Here is a 19,765-nt window from a genome sequence, read left to right on the forward strand (position 1 = left end):
TATGATTACTTATTTTGAAAGTGGCAAGCAGTAACATCTGCTTACAAAGAACCTCCTTTTCTTGCAAAGTTGAGCAAGATTGACAAAGAAAATGAAGGACTAAACCTCCAGTAACGGTGGTGGCTGCAGGGCAAAGGGTATTTGGTCTCCACAGAAACACTTGCAGCCTGCTCCTCAGGAGGACCAACAGAGCATGTCTCAGGGTGGCCCCGTGCCAGGGGCTGCACTGTATCCCAGTGGTTGTGAAAATGTGGGATTTTGTATAGCTGGCCATTGTTTTCTTGAATTTTGGATACTTGACTGCACTATTAGTTTGTGTGTTGCTAATATGGAAACAGGTGAGTACGGACTGCATTAGAAAAACTGTCCTGGAATTGTCGGGTGTATTCATATGCATGCACAGACCACTTGAAAGCCTTATCAAAGAGCTCCTGTGAGGTGGTATTTCACTGCACTCACTGTGTGACAGCTCTCATGTCATTAAAAAATCGGCTTATTTTAAAAACTGTTAAATGCATAAAACTGTATATTAAAGGCAAACATAGAACACTCTGAATTAATAAACCATCACAATTTTCAGAGCATTTTTGGATTATATCTTGCTTAATTTAGGAGAACTTAATATGAAGTTGCAAAAAGTGTGAAAACTGCCTCCTGACATGAGAAAACTGTGTTTGTGTTTGAAAATGGATTCTAGTTGTTTCAGGGACAGCTGCAAAGAGGATAACTTTTACAAGTCCCTCAAATTTAAATAGGGATGTTGAAAAATGCAGCGAGGGGACAAAATGACATGTTTTCTTTTGAATTAATTCAGGATCTTCTGCTGAAAAGATCTCTGACTGGATTTCTGGGCAACCTCAACCTTTCATCACTGAAGTAAATAATTTGATATTCTCACTCCTCACTTAGGGGACGATCCTCAGTTTGAAATCACTGAACTTCAGGAAGACAAATGGGTTTTTCCCTCTAAATGAAGGAGTGCTTAAACTTTGGACTATTGTGCCAAATGACAAATTCATCAACTTCTGGCTTGTTGCCCTGACTTACTTGTGTTTTGGCTTAACCACTCTTGTGAATCCATTTTCCTGCTCTCAAATACATAAAATCAAAGAGCAGATGTGCTGTGACTCATGTGCTTTGTTATATATGTTTATCGTAAGTAGAAGCCAAACGTCAAGAACACTAGATATTCCAAGAGTTGTAGTCTAAAAGTCTTACTAGAAAGGAAGTGGTGCCACTACTGTCCCCTTTACTCTAGATAGAAAACCATCATTCAGTACACTGAAGAATCAACCCCCAAATTACCTTATAATAAAAATACATTAATTACAACTTAGCACTTTTCTTAGATAAAAGAAAGTATGCAAGAAAGGCCAGATGTCTTCAGTGGTTTAATTTCTACTAGCAAGGGCTGTTAAAAAGATGAAGAAATACTGGATTATGGAAAAGAACCACAATGTAAAGAACCATGGCCACTGGGCTCTCTCTGTCCATCTTTCAGCTTTAGGTGTCTTTAAACTTTACTATCATTTTTCTGGAACAACAGGGAAGGCATTCAAGACTTTAGCATTGAAGAATCATAGAGCAGCCTGGGTTGGAAAGGACATTGAAAGATCATCTGCTCCAGCCTTTTGTGGGAAAGGGAGCCTGAAAACATTTTCCTATACCCTGTCCAGCTGCATGTTGATCCCCCCAACAGTGGGGACTCAGCCTGTCCCTGGGGAGGTTGTTCCAGTGAATGATTGTTCTCACCCTCCCTTCCAGCAAGACACCTCCCAGACCTTTGTCTGTACTGGGCTCTAGTGTTATTCCATCCCTGGTGCAGAATTTTGCTCCTGACTTCGTTAGACCTCACACAGTTCTTGCAGGCCCAGTGTTCCAGCCTGTCCAGGTCTCTGTGTGAGATCTCTGCCTTCGGATGTGTCCTCCTCACCAACCAGTTTAGTGTCAGCACACCTGGTGAGGGCGTTTTCCATCCCAAATCCTTTATGAAGGTGTTGAGCTATGTGGGACTCAGTATCACTCCCTGGGGGAGCTCACTTCTGACAGGCTGCCAGCCTGAGCAAAAGACATTGGTCAGTGCTCTGGGTGCAGATTACTTGACAATTTCTTACTCATCTCCGAGACCAACCATGCAACCTATGTCCTGCCCTTTTGTCCAGGAGGTGTCTGTGGGAAATGGTGTTGAATGTTTTGCTGACATCCAGGTAAACAACCACCACTGTTCCCCTGTGCAGACAGAAAGTGGTACCTTGTTAGAACAGAGTGGGATGGGATGGGATGGGATGGGATGGGATGGGATGGGATGGGATGGGATGGGATGGGATGGGATGGGATGGGATGGGATGGGATGGGATGGGATGGGATGGGATGGGATGGGATGGGATAGGATAGGATAGGATAGGATAGGATAGGATAGGATAGGATAGGATAGGATAGGATAGGATAGGATAGGATAGGATAGGATAGGATAGGATAGGATAGGATAGGTCAGTTGAAAGGAACCTACCATCGGGATCATCTGGTCCAACTGCCTGATCACTTTAGGGCTGACCAAAAGCTAAAGCATGCTGTTAAGGAGGTTGTCCAAATGCTTCTTCAACACAGGCAGGCTTGGGACATCCACTGCCTCTCTAGGAAGCCTGTTCCAGTGTTTGACACACCCTCCCAGTAAAGAAATCCTTTCTAATGTCTGGCCTGAACCTCCCTTGGTGCAGCTTTGAGCCATTCCCAGGCATCCTGTCCCTGGATTGCAGAGAGAAGAGCTCAGCCTCTCCCTCTCCATCTGTCCCTCTCAGGAAGCTGCAGGGAGCCATGAGGTTGCCTTTCAGTCTCCTTTTTACCAGAGTAGACAAACACTTTAGCTCATTAAAAGGAGCAAAAAATGTACAAAGTTAATACTTCATTATCCCTTGTGACACAGAGATGAGAAAAAGGCATATTAAATTTATCTAGATTGAATAGAATTTAAAATAAAATGCAAAATATTTCTTTTTTGAACAGGTTACGGTAACTTTATCTTACAGAAATATTGTTCATAATTTATACATTCCAAAAATCAGCATTTAAACAATTATCTCTGGACTTTAATCCTTTAGTAAAAACAATAAAAATCACTGGGAAGTTCTACCTTATGACCAATATTACATTATAAAAATAAAAATATGCATTATCAGATAAAGCACGACGGATATGATGACATTTCCAGGCTAACAACACATTTATAAAGGCCTTAGAAACTAAGAATTAAACTCTGTTATTAACATTCAAAGTGTAACATTTTTATTATTCGTCATTTTATCTTGATACTGTATGAATATTCATAGATGCACACCTTGATTGCGACCAATGACAATGGTAAGCATTTCTAAATTATTCAGCTACATATATTATCTATCTTTACGATGTTCAATTAACATTGGCTGAAAAAAAGAATTATTTTTCATAATTTGTATATTCATAAATATAATGCTGTATATATTATTACTGGTATTACTACCTTCTTTTACCCTCTGTACAAAACAGGAAAAAGAGAAGCAGTATTCATGAAGAGGAAAGCAATGAAGAACCCGGAGCAGTTCACCAGAATCCCAGCCCTTGATGTTTCAACCCCTCCCTACAACTCAGAGTCAAGGACTGACATGATGAGCAGGAGATAACCGGAGCCAGAGCCAGGTTTCCCACTGCCTCGTGGGCTTTATGTAGCCCCACTGTCCTCCCTGCAGATCCACACAAATCCCACGCTGCTACAGAAGTTTGCAAAGGAGGAGAAGGACTTGAAGGTGATAGTGGATTTGGGGCTGGATATGTCCCAGCTGCGTGTATTGGCAACCCAGAAACCGGCTGTGACCTGGGCTGCATCCCCACAGTGTGGGCAGAGGAACGGGGGATTCTGCCCTCTGTTCAGGTGAGGTCCCACCTGGAGTCCTACATTCGGCTTTGGTACCCCTGCACAAGAAGGACGTGGGTATTTTCCAGCACTTGCAACTTATTAAAATTCATTGGGAGGTTTTGCATGCAGTTTAGCTGAGGGGTGCAGAGTAATGTATTGGCCAGTATCCACTTTGCAATGAGGTAGGTCAGTTTGTAAATATTTTTGGTTCTCTAAGGTTTAATAAGTGAAACTCTGAGACACAAGACATTAGGAAAACAGTCCAAGTGGGGAAGAGAATGTGAGGTGACACAACACAGCCCGGTGCCACCTGTAACCTGTCTTCAGCATGGCCCATCTTCCCCAGGATGCAGAGAACAGGCAGGGTTTTGCTGAGACAGGTGCCTCAGACATGCAGCACAATGGTGTGCTGCAAGATTAGGCAGGCTCAGACTATGCAGATTTGATACTCATCCTTCCAAGAAACAGACTGGCAAAAGAAGAGAAGCATTTTCATAGCTGTCAGGCGGAGTTTGCCTCTGCTCTGACATGATCTGACGGCAAATGAATGTGTCTGGCAACGCAGTGCACTGCAGCACTTTGGGCTTTCCAGTTTGTGGCACTCTGCCTGTCCACTTCACCTGATCTTTGGCGTGATTTCGCTGACTCAAAGAACTGCACTCAGGTTCCTTGCTCTGCTCTTAGCCTACTTCAGTTGTCTCTTGAGGAATGTCTCCTTTTTTGTGGTGTGCCCTGGGTGCTCAGTACATGAACAAAATGATGCAGGGCTGCTGGGCATCCATGCTGACAGAAGGCAGTTCCCACTGTCCCTGTCACCAGATTCCTCGGACATCAACCTACCAGCTCTGACTGTAACTGCACAGGGAACTGGTCACAACTGGCTCCTTCACATGGAAAAAAAATGGGGCAACAAGGTGGAATGAGTATTATGAGGCTGAAGCAGGAGGTGAGGTCCACCTAAGTGGAGTAATTTACTCATCATGGCAAAAGGAGCGGCCTGTGGTAGTTGGTGCTGGACAAACACAGTGGCTTTTGACCATCACTCTGTGTAAAGCTGGGCTTTCTGCGTGTGATGGACACGTGCGGTACTGAGCAATCATAAGGCCAGCACCTTCATACTGAAAAATCTAGAACAAAACAGGGAAGTTCATGGATTGAGAGGTGCAACGTAAAATCCCTGCCAGTCCCTGCCGCTGTTGCTCACCAGTTTTCATGGGTGTGTTTTTCTGTAGGGATACGCAATTGCTCCTAATTAATATGTTCCTGAATTTGGTCTCTGCATTAATATACTTTATTTCTTCTGTGGAATTCTGACCTCTGTGTGAAGACAGCACTCCATATGTGTGGTCATTTTTTTGCCACCTCTCAAGTGCAACTACTGCTTGTTTAATTTTTGTCTTCCATTCCAGCACTTTCTGCTCTATTTCTTCATTTCTGCTTTATTTCCTCATGTAATGATTTTTACTTCCATCTTCTCCTTCCAGCATTGAAAAATTCTGTCTCCATTTTTTTTCAGCTTGTTTCCCGTTGAAGGTGCTAATAAAAAGTAAATGCAAAAGAAACTTCATAACCCACTGATGTCATGTTCTTTTTCTTGTTGACTCCATCAGAGAGGAATTGGAACACCTCCGTGAGGTTTTGTGTTGCCTAACAGCTGGTGTCTCACCAGTGTGGGTCTGTGATGCTGGGTGTGCTCATGTAAGCGCATTTCATGGAAAGAACCAAGTAGGGAAAATGGCCCATAATAATTCTGTAATAATTCCTCATTATCTCAATCTATATTTCAACAATGAGAACCTCAGCTCTTCAGATCATTCATGATTTTGCAGATTCCTATGCATTTACTATTTTTTCTAATGCTTTCCTTGCATGCATTTTCAGTTGAGCCAAGGCTGTGCATTCAAATAAGAGTCACTGAGATCTTAAAAAATAAGAAGTCTGTTTTCCATGCTAGATATGCTAATAGTGTCATGTAAATCCATGGCTGTAAACTGTATGTGTGTTTCTGCATGTGGCCTTTGAGATACTGGGGAGAAATTCTTCCCTGTGAGGGTGGTGATGCCCTGGCACAGGCTGCCCAGAGAAGCTGTGGCTGCCCCATCCCTGGAAGTGTTCAAGGCCAGGTTGGATGGGGCTTGGGGCAACCTGGTTTAGTGGGAGGTCTCCCTGCCCATGGCAGAGGAGTTGGAGCTAGGTGGTCTGGAAGGTGCTTTCCCACAGAAACAATTCTATGATTTTATGCCACTTGCAGCTCCAGGGTACTAAAAGGCAGCAAACATTTCTATAGGGACAGTACAGGCACAAAACCTGGGAACCCCTCGAGGCTTCTGAATACCTAGTCACTGCAACAGCAAGAGAAATACTTCCGAAAGATATCCGTGGGGGTCAGGAGCTGCCAACCTCCAGGGAGCCAGCTGCCAGGCTGCCCTGCAGATGGCAATCCTGCGCTGCGGCTGCCAGGCGTGGTGCCGCTCAGGGCTCCGGCTCTACAGTGTTACCTCGCATTTGCTCTGAAGCATGGCATTTTACGGCCTCCGTGAAACATGCTCCAGAGAAGATTCATAGGTGTTATTTACTTCCGTAAAATAAATGTGCTGATTTGCTGTGTTGCAGGGTCATTAATTTCAAAGGTGTGTTGAATACATGACAAAGCACACACTGAGGCGGTGACCAGGTCACTTTTCAGACCCTGCTGACTAAAGGCTTTGCCTGGTGGCCATTACACCTATACTTTGGTTCATGTAGCAAAGAGCAAGAAAATCAGTGTCACCAAAACACATACAGTTTTCTCTCTGAAATGTCTGTCTAAAGATTTTCTAATATCTTTCCCTCGAAAAACATCCTTCTGGGGGAGAGTCATGGGACTGAGAAAGGTGGAGATAGATGGGAAGGAAGGGAGGAAATTTCATACCAATATGTGTGTCTTATCACAACCATGTAGCCCTGTAACATGGTATTGCTTTTGCTAATAGCATGCCCTGAGCTCTGTACTGTTTACCAGGCCTCGTCACACCTGCTCTGCCCAGACCTGGTGTGATCTGCTTGCAGCTCCTTCTTATCCAGTTGAGCTGTGATAGCAATTTTTCTAAGTCATCATGTGTCTGTACAGCCATCATTTTTCAGAGCTGGAACTCTGGATGGACAGCCCCCACATCCCAGGCTGCTTTAGCAGGAGTACTGTCAGCAGGTCCAAGGCAGGTCGCACACTCTTCTGTGCAGCGCAGCATCTCGTGTGCATCCACAGGTGTGTGGCTCCCAGTATGAAAAAGTTCTTAAGGAACTGGGGAGAGTGTAATAAATGGGTTCCAAGGTGGGTCTGAACATCTGGAATGTGAAGAGCAGTGGAGGGAGCTGGGTTTGATTCCTTGGGTGACAAGGCTGCTAATGGATAACCTAAGCCTACAGGTACTTGAAAGTGAGGTAAGATTCTGTGACCTAGATAGCCAGACAGCATAATACAGAAAAGACATAAACTCCCCCTTTTCCTGACTTACTGTTTCCTTCTTTCCCGTTGTTTGTCTGTCTCATAGTGAACATCTGTGCTGATGTTTCTGAGCAGAATCCTTTCTGGTCTGTACTTGTGCTGCAAGTAGAAGAACAGGGCTGTAGTTCGTGCCTGAATTTCCTGGATATCACACATTAGAGCTGGCAGCAATAATAGCAGAGTGTTCTGCCCGCAGTATAGATAACTGTGTATAAATAACCACAACGATGGAAAAAAGAACAGAAAGGATGGGAATTTTCACGTTACCTAGAGACAAGTCATGAGCTGCTGTGTCTTGTATTCAGCTCATTAACTGCAACTGTCTGAGAGGGAAAAATGCACATGAATGAGCTGTGATGTATAAACCTCGTCCTGGCTAATGCTGGGCCTGAAAACTTGTGCAGTGATTTCTTTTTTCTGTGTCAATTGACACAATGATTTCTTGCTTTCACACCAATTTACAGAGACAGCAGATCACCTTCTGGAGCGGATATGCACAAGTGCTCTATTCAGCCTTTTCAGATTAAGCATTCAAAAATCAATGAATCCTAGACGATTCTTTCCCTCAGCCCATGAATATGCCTGGTCTCGGGAACAGAGACCCTGTTCAGAGCATAAATGCAATCTGACTGGAAACAGGATTTTAAACAATTTTGAGGATCAAGTCACCAAGAGGTTAGGGGAGGAATTGTTCTAAGAATGTCAGGATGGGGACTAAGCCCTCTAATGAGTCTACCTGACAAAAGAGATGATCAAATCTCTTTAAAAATGGACCCTTTGCATTTATGAGGAGGAGAGAATGGTGAAGTAATATTGTGTGTTTCTCTGCCATCTCAGTACTAGAGAACAGGCAACCACAAAGAGCTTGGGCCCAGACTCCATGTACTGCCAAATTTTTAAAGGTTCTGATAAAATATGATATTACAAAATGAAAGAAAGCATTCGTTTCTTTCCTTCAAATTAATTTAAAAAACAAAGAAAATTGCCTTTTCCTGACCAATATATAATTCCAGGTTTCAGAAAGAATCTTCAAACATGGTCCTAATATTTCAAGTGAATTTGTATGCAGTGGCAGGAGTCTCTTGAAAACACTACTTCCAAAAGCAACCGTGATGGTGAGTGAAAGCAGAAGCATTTTGAGCGTAGAGGGATTCTGGAAAAATCACATTGAAAGAATTATTTTTTTTCTCTGAAGAATCTTCTGGATTAAAAAATAAATAAATAAAAATGAACTAGTTACAAATAAAAAAGTGATAAATTCATCTACCATGGGTCTTGGGAGTATGGGGAGATTCCTGCTGACTGAAAGCTAGCCAATGTTATTTCAGTTTACAAGAAGGGCTTGAAGGATGTCCCAGGAAACTACAGACATGCAAATCTAGCCTTAATTCATGAAAAAATTATGGAGAAGGTTATACTGGGCACTATTGAAAGGCATTTAAAGTATAATGGAAAATAAACATCAAAAAACCCCATAGCCACGAGTCCCTTGGAGTACTTTGGACCCCAAAATAAACAGGGACCTTTAGGCGTTTTTTATCCTAACAGGAGAACTGATGGCAAGGGAAGCATTTCTCTGTCCAGAATCTCTTCTTTCAAAGAAATTATACTCCCTGCAGAAGAAATATGGTCATAGCATTTTAGGTGGTGGTTCACTTGAAACTAGCAGTGAAAGTTGGGATGATTAAAGCTCAGAGAGACTGAAACTGCTACCCTAGGAACAGTGCTTTCCCCTTCAGTCAACAGATAAAACTGATGGTTTTCATTCCTTAATGCATTCTTTGATTCTAACATCTTCAGCTGCCTTGGATTTCAGACCTGTCTCTCTCGCAAGAGAAAGGAAGAACATATGATCTGTGTATACAGGAAGAACAGGGTAAAAGTAGGGCTGGATCCCAAACTCACACTGTCTCTGCCATAAATCTGTTGGGGCACATGGCTTATGCAGACTTTGATTTTATGGGATGGGCACTACTGAGGAAGAGAAATAGGAAGAAGTGGCAGTTACACATACAATAGTCACTTGGGGGCAATAGTGAGGAAATATATATTCTCTCCATCTCCTATCAGAAAGATGAAGGACACTTACTGAACAAAGGCAAGGGTATGAAATGAACACAAGGGACTTCATTATGCAACATAGGATTAGACTGAGGAAATTGCTGCTGTAGGAAGTTCCAGAGGTCAAGCAACTAACAGCATTCAAAATGTGATTGACTACTATAAAGAATATTTAAAAGTATGATCAAACATTTGTAAAAATCGTGGGAAGTGTATATATATTTTTTTTTAATTTTTTTTTTTTTTTTAATGTCAGGCCATAACCTCCATGGGAGATGAAGATGAGTTAAAGCAGTTAACAGAGTTCATAAATGAAGGGTAGAAGACAAAGCTAAATTATTTTGTCATCATCTATCATGGTGCATGAAATTCTGAAGTTAGTGTCTTGTATCTCAGAAATCTTTACTGGGCTAAAGTATTTCAGTATTGGGACACCAGGTGGAAAGCCACTGAAATCAGGGGAGGTTTCAATTCCAGCAATGTCTGAAGCCTCTGAAGTGCTGTGGAGTAAATGAAGTGAAGGCTTGAGTACCCCTTGCTGCTGAACTGTATAAAAGAGCATGTGAGAACCCCAAAGATGTCTGTCAAACAGACTAGAGTCAGGGAAGGGGTTTTGCAGGGACTCCCTTCCTTTCCAGCTCCAGGCGCACAGCACAGAGAGAGACAAAGAGGGATCTTCACACCACTCAGGACAAATACTCATGTCATTAACACCTCATCACCCACTGCAGCCAAGGACTGAAAATCCCTGGGCTGCAGAAGGAATTAGGTCTTTCTTCTCTCTTCCTACCTTAATTGCTTGGTTAATTGTACATCAAAGGAACATGGGCACCTAAGCATTGCAGTTGTCCAGCTGAAGCGCCAAGTTCGACATAAGGCTGCAGCCGTTGCTGAAACTGGGGGCGCTGGCGAAGCAGACACCGCTCTGGCTCCACTAGGTGGGAGCAGAACCAAACCCACCTTCATCATTGTTACCAGGCAGAGCAGAATAGGGGGTCCTTTCCTTTTCTGCGTTTTCTCCTGAAACTGGGCCCTGAGTTCAACTATCCGAGGATATTCGGGCACACAGGGCATCACCTAAGGGACTAAACAGAAACAGAAAACTTCACTGCCTTGCCATTAGCTCTCTCAAAGCAATGATCAGTATCTGGAGAAGAGGAAATGTGCTACTACGTGCTGTCTGAAGTCAGTAGTTTAACATCTCTAGAGAAGCTGCGTGTCTCATAAACTCCACAAACTTGAGGTCTCGACCACAGGTGTTCTAAGTTTCTTATAAACAGGCTCACCATTTTTAAGTCACCAGCCTCGTTTTTGCCTGTTGTACTATAAATTTTTGGTAATTCTGTATTTAAATTATTAGATAAAATCCTCACACCAAGCAAATAACAAAGTATTCCCTCTTATGCCCAATCCTACAAAATCACAATATACTCTGAAACAAACAAAGGCTCCAACACAAACTTAAAAACTCCACATTCATCAATGACCACCAACTAATAATGAATACAACAGAAAAGTATTTTCTTTTCAAACTTGAAAGTAAAGATAAATAACATACATATATATATATCAATCAAAAGGCAAATTGTATCCCTACATTTAACTTAACAACCTCCTACCTCATAACCTTTGACATTAATTCGACGTAACAATTCTTTATATTAATTAACAATTCATGTCAACTCCTTATATTGATTTTCTTAATAATTTGTAATCCCACCTATGAAAGGTGGCTTGTTTATAGCAACTATTCATCTTTCTACTTGCATATTTGTTAAGTTTTGTTTTGTAGCTTCTTGTTGTTACCCATAACTTGTATTTTCTAATTAATTTTGAAATAAATTCAGAATAGTTTTATGACTAAATGGCTGTCATTAGAACTTGTAATATCCCTGTTTTATGTGCTTGAATTTTCTTTAATGATGCTATGGACTTAACAATCAGAAAGATTTTGATTACTACAAAATAAGTAGTAAATTTCCACAGCAATAGTAGTGGGATTCATTTATTTTTTTTAAAAGAAAAGTCAAGCCTTTACATTTTTTAAGCTATTATAAAACTCCATTGTCTGAAATTGAGCTAACAAGATCAGCTTGGATGAAGGTTTGATAATGATTAATTTGCAAACTGCATTACACACTATGAAGGCAATTACCCCACCTGTAAAGCCATGAACTATACTCCAGGAAATTTTATGTGCCCATACAGACAGAACTACACTGCAAATTTTATTTCTCCAAAAGAAGCTGGTTATTCTATTAGGGAATCTTTTCAACTAAAACATGACAGTCATTCTGCAATTCATCTGTATGAATAATCTACAGCTAGATTGTAGAATCAGGTTGTGATGCTTCTTTGTAAAGTATTCCTCAGCAAAAAAAAAAAAAAGGTCCAGGGAAAAGAGCTTAAAAAAAAAAACCTTCAAGTGTTGTTCCTAGATATGTGCAAGAAGTATATTCTTAGAATAATGGACAAAGCAGGAGGAAACTGAAATTTTGGTATTTTCTGCCTTTCCAGGATTAGCCAGTTACGCTGTTCATGTGATGGTGTATTTTCAGGCCCTGTTCCTCTAGGTAGCCAGGCCACCACATAGGGCAGACTGGGTAAATAAAGTGCCAGGGAACATTCCCAGGAACACAATCCTCAGCACTGCCGTAATGCCACGGGCCTTTTGCATAGCTGTCCTCTGTGACACTCAGCATTGCTCCAAATAGCTCCTGGGCATGGGTCAGGAATTAGATGGATCAGGGGGCATCATCTGTGGCAGCTGTCCCGGAAAGAGGCAAATGTAGCATTGCCGAAGGGGTGGTTTTGAGCTGCAGCACCTGAGGACAGCGCCAGTCACGTTCAGCTGGGCTCTTCAGCTCCCCATGGCTCTGCCGTGTGACACAGAGGGGACCTGCCCGGGCAAGGAGTGAGCCGTCGGCACTGGATGAGGCGCGGATCCACCGCTGCCCCTGAGCAGGTGGTCCAGGTTCAACACACGGCCTTGGTTTTCCTGCTGGTACACTTGTAACTGTTAATCCATCCTTAGCCTTGGTTGAAATATCTCCCTCAGCGCGTGCCTTCTGTCTTGGATAGATCTCTAGGGATACCTGGGCCCATAGCAGGTAACTACAGTTCCTTTACCTGCGCTAGTCATGGGTCCATGAAGGACACACCCTTTCAAGCAGGGACTGATATTTCTGCCTTGACACAGGTGGTTTGCTAGTAGGAAACTCAGAGATATGGTTATTTTCTCTTATTTGGTTACTGCTTTTTTCAATTCAAAAAGCAGGAGAGAAAAGTTTTCATTTTCACTGCGACTTTTAAAGCATGAACTGTTATTGAAAGTAGTGTTACCTTGAGATAAATAAAGATTAGTGGGGACTTTTCCCTGAACTTTGCTGTACAATTGTGTAGCATGTTCCCCTGCTTTATCTTGTCATTTAATGTTCCCTAATACAGCTGCAGTGTAGACTACCAGAGATCTTCTAAACTACCTCAGCGAAACAAAGCTACTTGCATATTTCCTCACATAGTGTTCACAGGGTTTTGTGATCACAGGTTTCAATTTTTGCTGTTTATTTACACTGAAATAGATAAAGCACTTAAACCTAAAGCCCGGAAATAGGGAATTCCAGCTTTCTGTCACGTCTGCTGTCTCAAGTATAAAATCTTCAGTATGTTTGTTTTTCTGAAGTTTGGCGTGCCAATACCAAGAAAATGCCTGTCCATCTCTCTACAGTCTGTCTCTATACCTGTTGCTCTTCCTTCAACATCTGTAAGGCCTGGATTACTCTGGTACTTGTCAGGTTAACAAATGCCACTGCCACTTACGGTACCAACAGGAAATCCAACTTTGACATAAAACCAGCCAGTCTCAGTGTAAAGGCTGTTTCTTCCTTTGGGTAACTGATTCGATCAATAATCTCTTTGCTTCTTAGATTTGTTCTTCCTTTGTCTTGTGCACTATCATAGTCCTAGGGCTGACTGGTCTGCTCAGTAGAGTCCTCAATTCAAGACTACTTAGTAACAGTGTCCTCCCTTGATTATAAAACAAGAGGACTGGAAGCAAAAATAATTGATTCACACTCTTCAATTTAAATCTAGGTATAGTCCAACATTCAGGATCCACCACAGTGCACTTACTGGCACATGACTGGAAAATTACACAACAGGCTTTGATATCACAAAGAGAACAAAACAAAGGCAAGGATGAGAATGTGACACTGGGATATTAAAGTGCCATGACACAGCTCTCTTATCAGCCTCTTCTCTCTGATCCTGGGCTCCAGCCCCAGCCAACTGAGTGGCATCTACTGGGCTCAGTCTATTGTACCCAAGTCTGTCTTGTACTGGGGAACCACAGACTGGACCCAGTGATCGTATGGAGCCTTGCCCCCGCCAGACAGAGAGAAGCATCAACCCTCACCTGGCTGACTGTGCTCTTGCTGCTACAGCCCAGGGCACAGTTGGCTTTTTCTGCAAGGCACGGTGATGTCTCCAGCTTGACAAGTTCACTATGATGCTCAGACCCTTTTCTGCAGGGCTGGCTGCTCATCTTCCCTTGTGTGCGGGGTTACTGCATCTCAGACACAGCACTCTGTATTGCTGAGCTTAAACAAAGTCCAAGCTTATATCAGGATCAAGTCCAAAGACAGAATTAGTGAATGTTTCTCCTTGGTATTTTACAAGGGAGTGCTCAAATTCAGGGAGTGTCTGCAGCAGTCGTGCTGGATTGTTGTGGCTTAGCTCTGGCCAATAGTGCAGCACCACAGAGCTGCCCCCTCTCCCACAGTGTGGAGGAGAATCAAAAAAGAAAAAGAAAATCTTGTGGGTTGAGATGATAACAGATTAATGATTGAAATAAAATACTGTATGATAACTCTAAGGATAATAGTAAAAGCAAAAAATAATAATACTGTGAAAAGGAGAGAGAAAGAGAGACAAATAAAACCCAAGACACAAAAGTGATGCCCAGTACAATCAGTCACCACTCACTGACCTGCCCCCAGCCTGTCCCCCAGCAGTGATTGTCCCGTCCCCACCAATTCCCCCCAGTTATTTACTTGGCACGGGGTCCTGTGGTGTGGAATATCCCTATGGCCAGTCCAGGTCACCTGTACTGGCTGTTCTCCCGTCTGGCTTCTCGCTCCTCTTCTCACCAGCAGAGCAGGGAACACTGAAAGGTCCTCGGCAGAGTGAGCAGCAACCAAAACATCAGCATGTGATCAACGTTATTCTCATCCTAAATCCAAAACACAGCCCTGAAATATGGGCTGCTGACCTGAAAATCAACTCTGCCCCAGCTGAAAGGGGGACACACGTATATTCAGCTACTGAGCTTTCAGTTGTGGGGAGAGGAACCAGGTGTGCCGCAGTGCAGTTGCTGCCTAATTGCAAAATACCAGAGACATGTGATGAAAAACAATCCCCAAAGAATCAAAGTCAAGACTGTTTTTGTAATATATTCTAAACTTGCAGCTTTCATTGGTAAAAGTTTTACACAACATGCTGTGGTATGTGTTCTACTGTGGCATCTTTCTTACAGTAATATTCCTGTCTCCAGTGATTTTGTTATCTCAGTCCCTTCCATCTCTCTCTATTCATTTTCCTCAGAAAACAGAAAGCATGTTTTCATTCTCACAATCCATCTTTCTTTAGGGCACAACTGCTCCTATTAATCTCATTTAAATATTGTAATTAATTGTCTCATCAGATAATAAAATCTTCTTAATTTTGAAGGACTTTTGTTGAGTTCAGAAAGCAACTGCATATCTTGTAATTCTGAGGTTCAAAGAAATCTGAATAAAAAACCTGACCAATCCAGCACCATAGGTGCAATTTATAATTCACGGTGCCTTCTCTAATTCTGCCTAGGCAAATAATGTAAAACTGTGTTACTCCTGAAGTGAACACATAGTATCTCCAAGGTAAACAGATCGGATACTGGGGACAAAAAGGATCCCAGAAGAGTAGTCACATACCCCTACAGAATGTGTGACATACAGGATAAAATTCTGTTTCAGTCAGAAAGCCTTGAAGGGCATTATTCCTAGGCAAATGAAAGAAAGCAAGCGTTCCTGAAGAAACTCTAACAGGCTGCTTGTCTGGTTCCTTCCTTACAGGAGCTGAGGACCATTTAATCGTCTCTCATCACCTGCTGACCTTCTCCTGGGCTGCCCCATGACATCATCCCTCTCCTTTTCGCTGTGCTCATTTCTGCACTTCTTGGGTTCTCCTCCATGCCTCATTCCATGTGTGGCATCAGTCTCTGGTTGTGCATCAACAATCACCTGAGAGGTCACTTTCATTCTTTTTAAATCCATTACTGATATATAATTTTTAACTTGTTCTTTTCCAATTACTATAGGCCTGGTCATGATAGCTGTGCAGCCTCTTATTAGCAGTTTGAGCACTAAGGCAGATCTGTGGATTACTTTGTGTGCATTTAAACATTATTGCTTGGCTGTTATATCCACTTACTCCGGCAGTAGTTGTTAAGATAAGCACGTGAACAATTTAATGTTGTGTAGAGAAGGAAAACCTGTGAACTTGCATTAAAACTGTAGAATGATGTCTGTCATTGAGGTAAATACACAAATTACTTCTCTTGAGGAAGAAGAACAACCTAAGTACTAGGCTGATTCTTGAGGGCAGAGGATGCTCAACAAAGCAAAGAATCTGTTCTACATGTGGTTCTGGTGGGTTTTTTGTTTGTTGTTGTGCTTTTTTTGTTTGTTAGGTTTTTGGTTTTTGTTTGTTTGCTTGTTTTTAACTTATGCTTTCAGTATAACAGCTAGCAAAGGTCCATCACAAAGAAATTGAGGACTTTGCTTATTACCATTTGCCACCCTGGAGTTCCTGTCCAGAGATGGTGTATCCATCTGAAAACTATCGAATTCTAAATCCAAGTTGGAGTCCTTTGGAGGTTTGTGTTGTTGCTCTGGTTCAAGTTTTTTGGTAAACTGGGAAACAAATAATTGCATTCTGTGGAAACTGACAGGAAAGAACACACACTAGAGGGCAAGCGTCTGCAAATGTCTGTGCTGGTAAGCCTACAGTAAATAGGGAGCTCCTGGAGTTTTGGGGTGCGGGGTTGGACACGGTGTGAGGGAGCTGGGGACGCTGCTCTGGATGGAGGCTCTGCTGCCCTGGTCCAGCTGGAATCCCTCGTGGTTCGGCAGCACGAGCAGGAGCCCGGATTTCCTGAGCCCTGTGTGTGAGGGGAGGGGCACTCACACTAGAGAAGGCATGGAGCATTTTTCACAGATACCATATTCTTAATTAGCAATTAGCTTTTGACTCCACCATCTAATTAGATAAGAAGTGATCTGATTAGATTTCAGGACATTAATTCATGTTGTGTCTGGTTGCTCATTTAAATGCATTTGGCTTTATTCCACAATTGGAGAATCCTTCCTAAATTTCTGAACTGGATTAGAAACCAATGTAGTCTGCCAAGCAGGATTTTTTAAATAACTGACTTTCATGCTCATACTTTTTTGTTTGTTTGGGGCTTTTTTGTTAGCTTGTTTTGTTTTGATTTTTTTGTTTGTTTGTTTTAAACTAAACTCAGAAAACTGAACTTATTAAATCAGCTAGTTCAAGGAATTTTGTAGATCTTATGTATTTGCTTGTGACTTTAAAAGATTTGTAACATAATTTAAATAAGTATATAGGTCAAGTTTGAACCAGTGTCAGTATTTTGAGGTGTTGAGGTTTGTAATCCCGCTGTCTAGTCCTCTTTGCTTTTTGTTGCAAAGAGGACACATGAAATAAGAAAAAAATTACTGTTTAACAGTTCATACTCTGGTGGAGAAGCCAAGTTTCCTACAGGAGAGAGCTCTATATCAGGTCAGAGCAGCTACTCTGAAAAGAGTTGTGCTCTCTCTACACCCATCTGGGCTTTCACACCACGTTATCGCATCACATCCCCACATCATCACATCACACAGATCATACAGGTTTTTGCAAGAGCTTGCCTCAGCACTGCAGGAACCTGCCTGTTTAGGAGCCATCAGAGCAGGGACCTTACCAAAATCCAAGTTCTCAGACACTAGCTCATAGTGTCAGGAGCAACCAGAGCATCCAAAGGGCCTGGAGAGTTTGCATCACACCTCTATGTCTCCAAAACCACAATGAAGCATTTTGAGATGTACTTGTGAGATTTTGAAAAGCGGCCCTGGTGATAATCAGGGGGCTCCCCATGCACAGGAATGGTGTGAAAATTTCAAAGGCAACCAGGCTCCAGTGTGTCACAGCCCCCTGCTCCATTCCCAAGAGAGGAATTGTCATTTTACTGAGCCCAGGCCTTTACCTTTTACCTTTCTCACAGAACCCAGCCCGACATAGAAGCAGCTTATCTCTGCTTACTTAGCTACTGCTGGGGACTAGCAGCAAAGATCTGGCATTGAGGTTCCCAAAGACCCTGTCCATCTGGTACTTTAGCAAAGCCTTTTCTGCCATGTTATCCTGTGCAGAATGTTGGGAAGATACAGTCTTGTCCTTCACTTTAGAAATACACTCTCACCTTTGAGTCTTGACAAGTAAAAGGTGGGGATCTTCTGGGCAGTGTGTGCCAGACTTATGCCCACATTTAAAAAATCAGAATGTTCCATGACAGTAACAACAATGCTAATACCAACAATAATAACTATTATTATTGTTGTTGTTATCATTGTTGTTGCTGTTGTTTACTATTATTCAGACTGGAATGGAGATAGCACAACTCATTTCATGCAAATAGGCCCAGTGAGGTCACACAGGAAAACCATATGGAATTGGGGTGGCTTCTGGAAGAACTCATTACATAAACGAATCAACAATGCAAACATGAGTGTTTAATATAGACAAAAAATATGGAGACTAGCACTTGGCCTACTAAATATCATAACACTACCCGATTCAGACTGCTTCTCAACCTATTTGCACATTTTAAAAGTTTATTTTTAAATAAGTTAAAATGATCTGTTTGGTTCCTCAAAGGAGAGAAAAAAATTGTTTCAGTTTTATTCAGGAAAATTATGGTATATGATAACACTTTTGAATAAGTGTACAATTTCCTCTTGCATTGAAAACATGATAATGAAACTGGAAGAAATTCAAAGGGGATATATTCAGGCGTTATGAGTTTCTTATGTACCTCCACGGCTTCACACTGTCCATGTGAAGGAGCACAGGTATGTCAACCTCGGTCAGTGACTCTAAGGAATTATATCAGGAGCGATTTACAAACTTGTGTCTGGAGAAAGGAGTGCCTAGCTCAAAAATCTTCACAGCTTTATTGACTGCATGCAAATGCACTCTGACTGATCTCTAAAGAACTCAGTGGAAAAAGTGTTCAGCAGTTATTTGAAAACCAGAAAGAGATGTGTAAATAAAGTTGAAGTGTCAAATAGACACAAAAGAGCTCATTCTTACCTTGCTGCTCTTGACTAAAGTGCTCAGAAACTTTGTGGGGAGCTCTGAAGTCTCATTAAGGAGCTGCTGATCAGAGCACGAAGCTGGAGCTACAGGTAGCAGGACACACAGTATTGAATACGGGCACACTCTGAAACATCCGGCCTGAACTATTTACAACCCATCTCTGGTTTGGTTTTGTAATAGATACATAGTATTAAATTCGTGGATTAAAATTGTGTGTCTTAAAACTTTGCAGTGGAATGTAAAAACCCCTGAATTCCTGGAAACAGTTCCAGGGCATCTCTTTGCATTCCACAGTCTTTTCACAGTCCAAAGGTGTTACCTCGACATCTGCCAGAGAGATAAGCGGGAAAGGGCCCGTGAAGCATGGGCTGACCACATCTTCACAGCTCATCAGGAGATCCGATCCCAATCCGGGCGGAGGGCGGCAGAAACCTTCCGACAGAAGATTCGGAGACTTTTCATTCAGACGTCTTCTCCATTTCTCAGGAAACTCTTTCAGATATCCCTTGCGGACACCAGACATTTCCATGATTATGTTATGTACACGATGTCATGTTCTTCGGGTTCTTTGTTACCGTCTTGTTTTCGCCTCAGGGTAGAACAATGGTCTAAAACATCTCCCCCGAGACCCCGAATTTGTGGACAGTACTCCGGAGAAGCACCCTTTGCTGCTCCCGGGTTGTCCACCCAACATTCGATCGATGTTGTCCTGATTTATCGTGGCGTTTCCCGAAATTGCTTTTCAAATTTGTTAAATAAATCTTTGATTGTGGAAATTGTCTCTGTTCATTTTTAACAGTTTTATTGTAACTGTCGATCTTATTCTTTGCCATCCCCGAGCATGTTGTTAGTCTCTGGTACTCTCTGCTACTTTGCTCTTGGGTCACGCAGCCTGACAAGGAAGGCAGAGCAGCGCT

General features: G+C 42.3%; 1 long non-coding RNA gene across 1 annotated transcript; it reads right to left on the minus strand.

Annotated features, from left to right (window-relative positions):
* Window positions 1-4,260: 4,260 nt before the first annotated feature.
* LOC136291875 (uncharacterized) lies at window positions 4,261-14,673 on the minus strand. The gene is made up of 5 exons (XR_010721798.1): window positions 14,489-14,673; window positions 13,852-14,035; window positions 10,398-10,522; window positions 7,387-7,475; window positions 4,261-5,428 (listed from the first exon to the last, which is right to left on the minus strand). It is a non-coding gene; the product is annotated as an uncharacterized lncRNA (long non-coding RNA).
* Window positions 14,674-19,765: the final 5,092 nt, after the last annotated feature.

This window comes from Chamaea fasciata, unplaced genomic scaffold (assembly GCF_029207755.1).
Source record: "Chamaea fasciata isolate MVZ Bird 193981 ecotype frontalis unplaced genomic scaffold, bChaFas1.0.hap1 SCAF_7, whole genome shotgun sequence".
NCBI classification, from domain to species: Eukaryota; Metazoa; Chordata; class Aves; order Passeriformes; family Sylviidae; genus Chamaea; species Chamaea fasciata.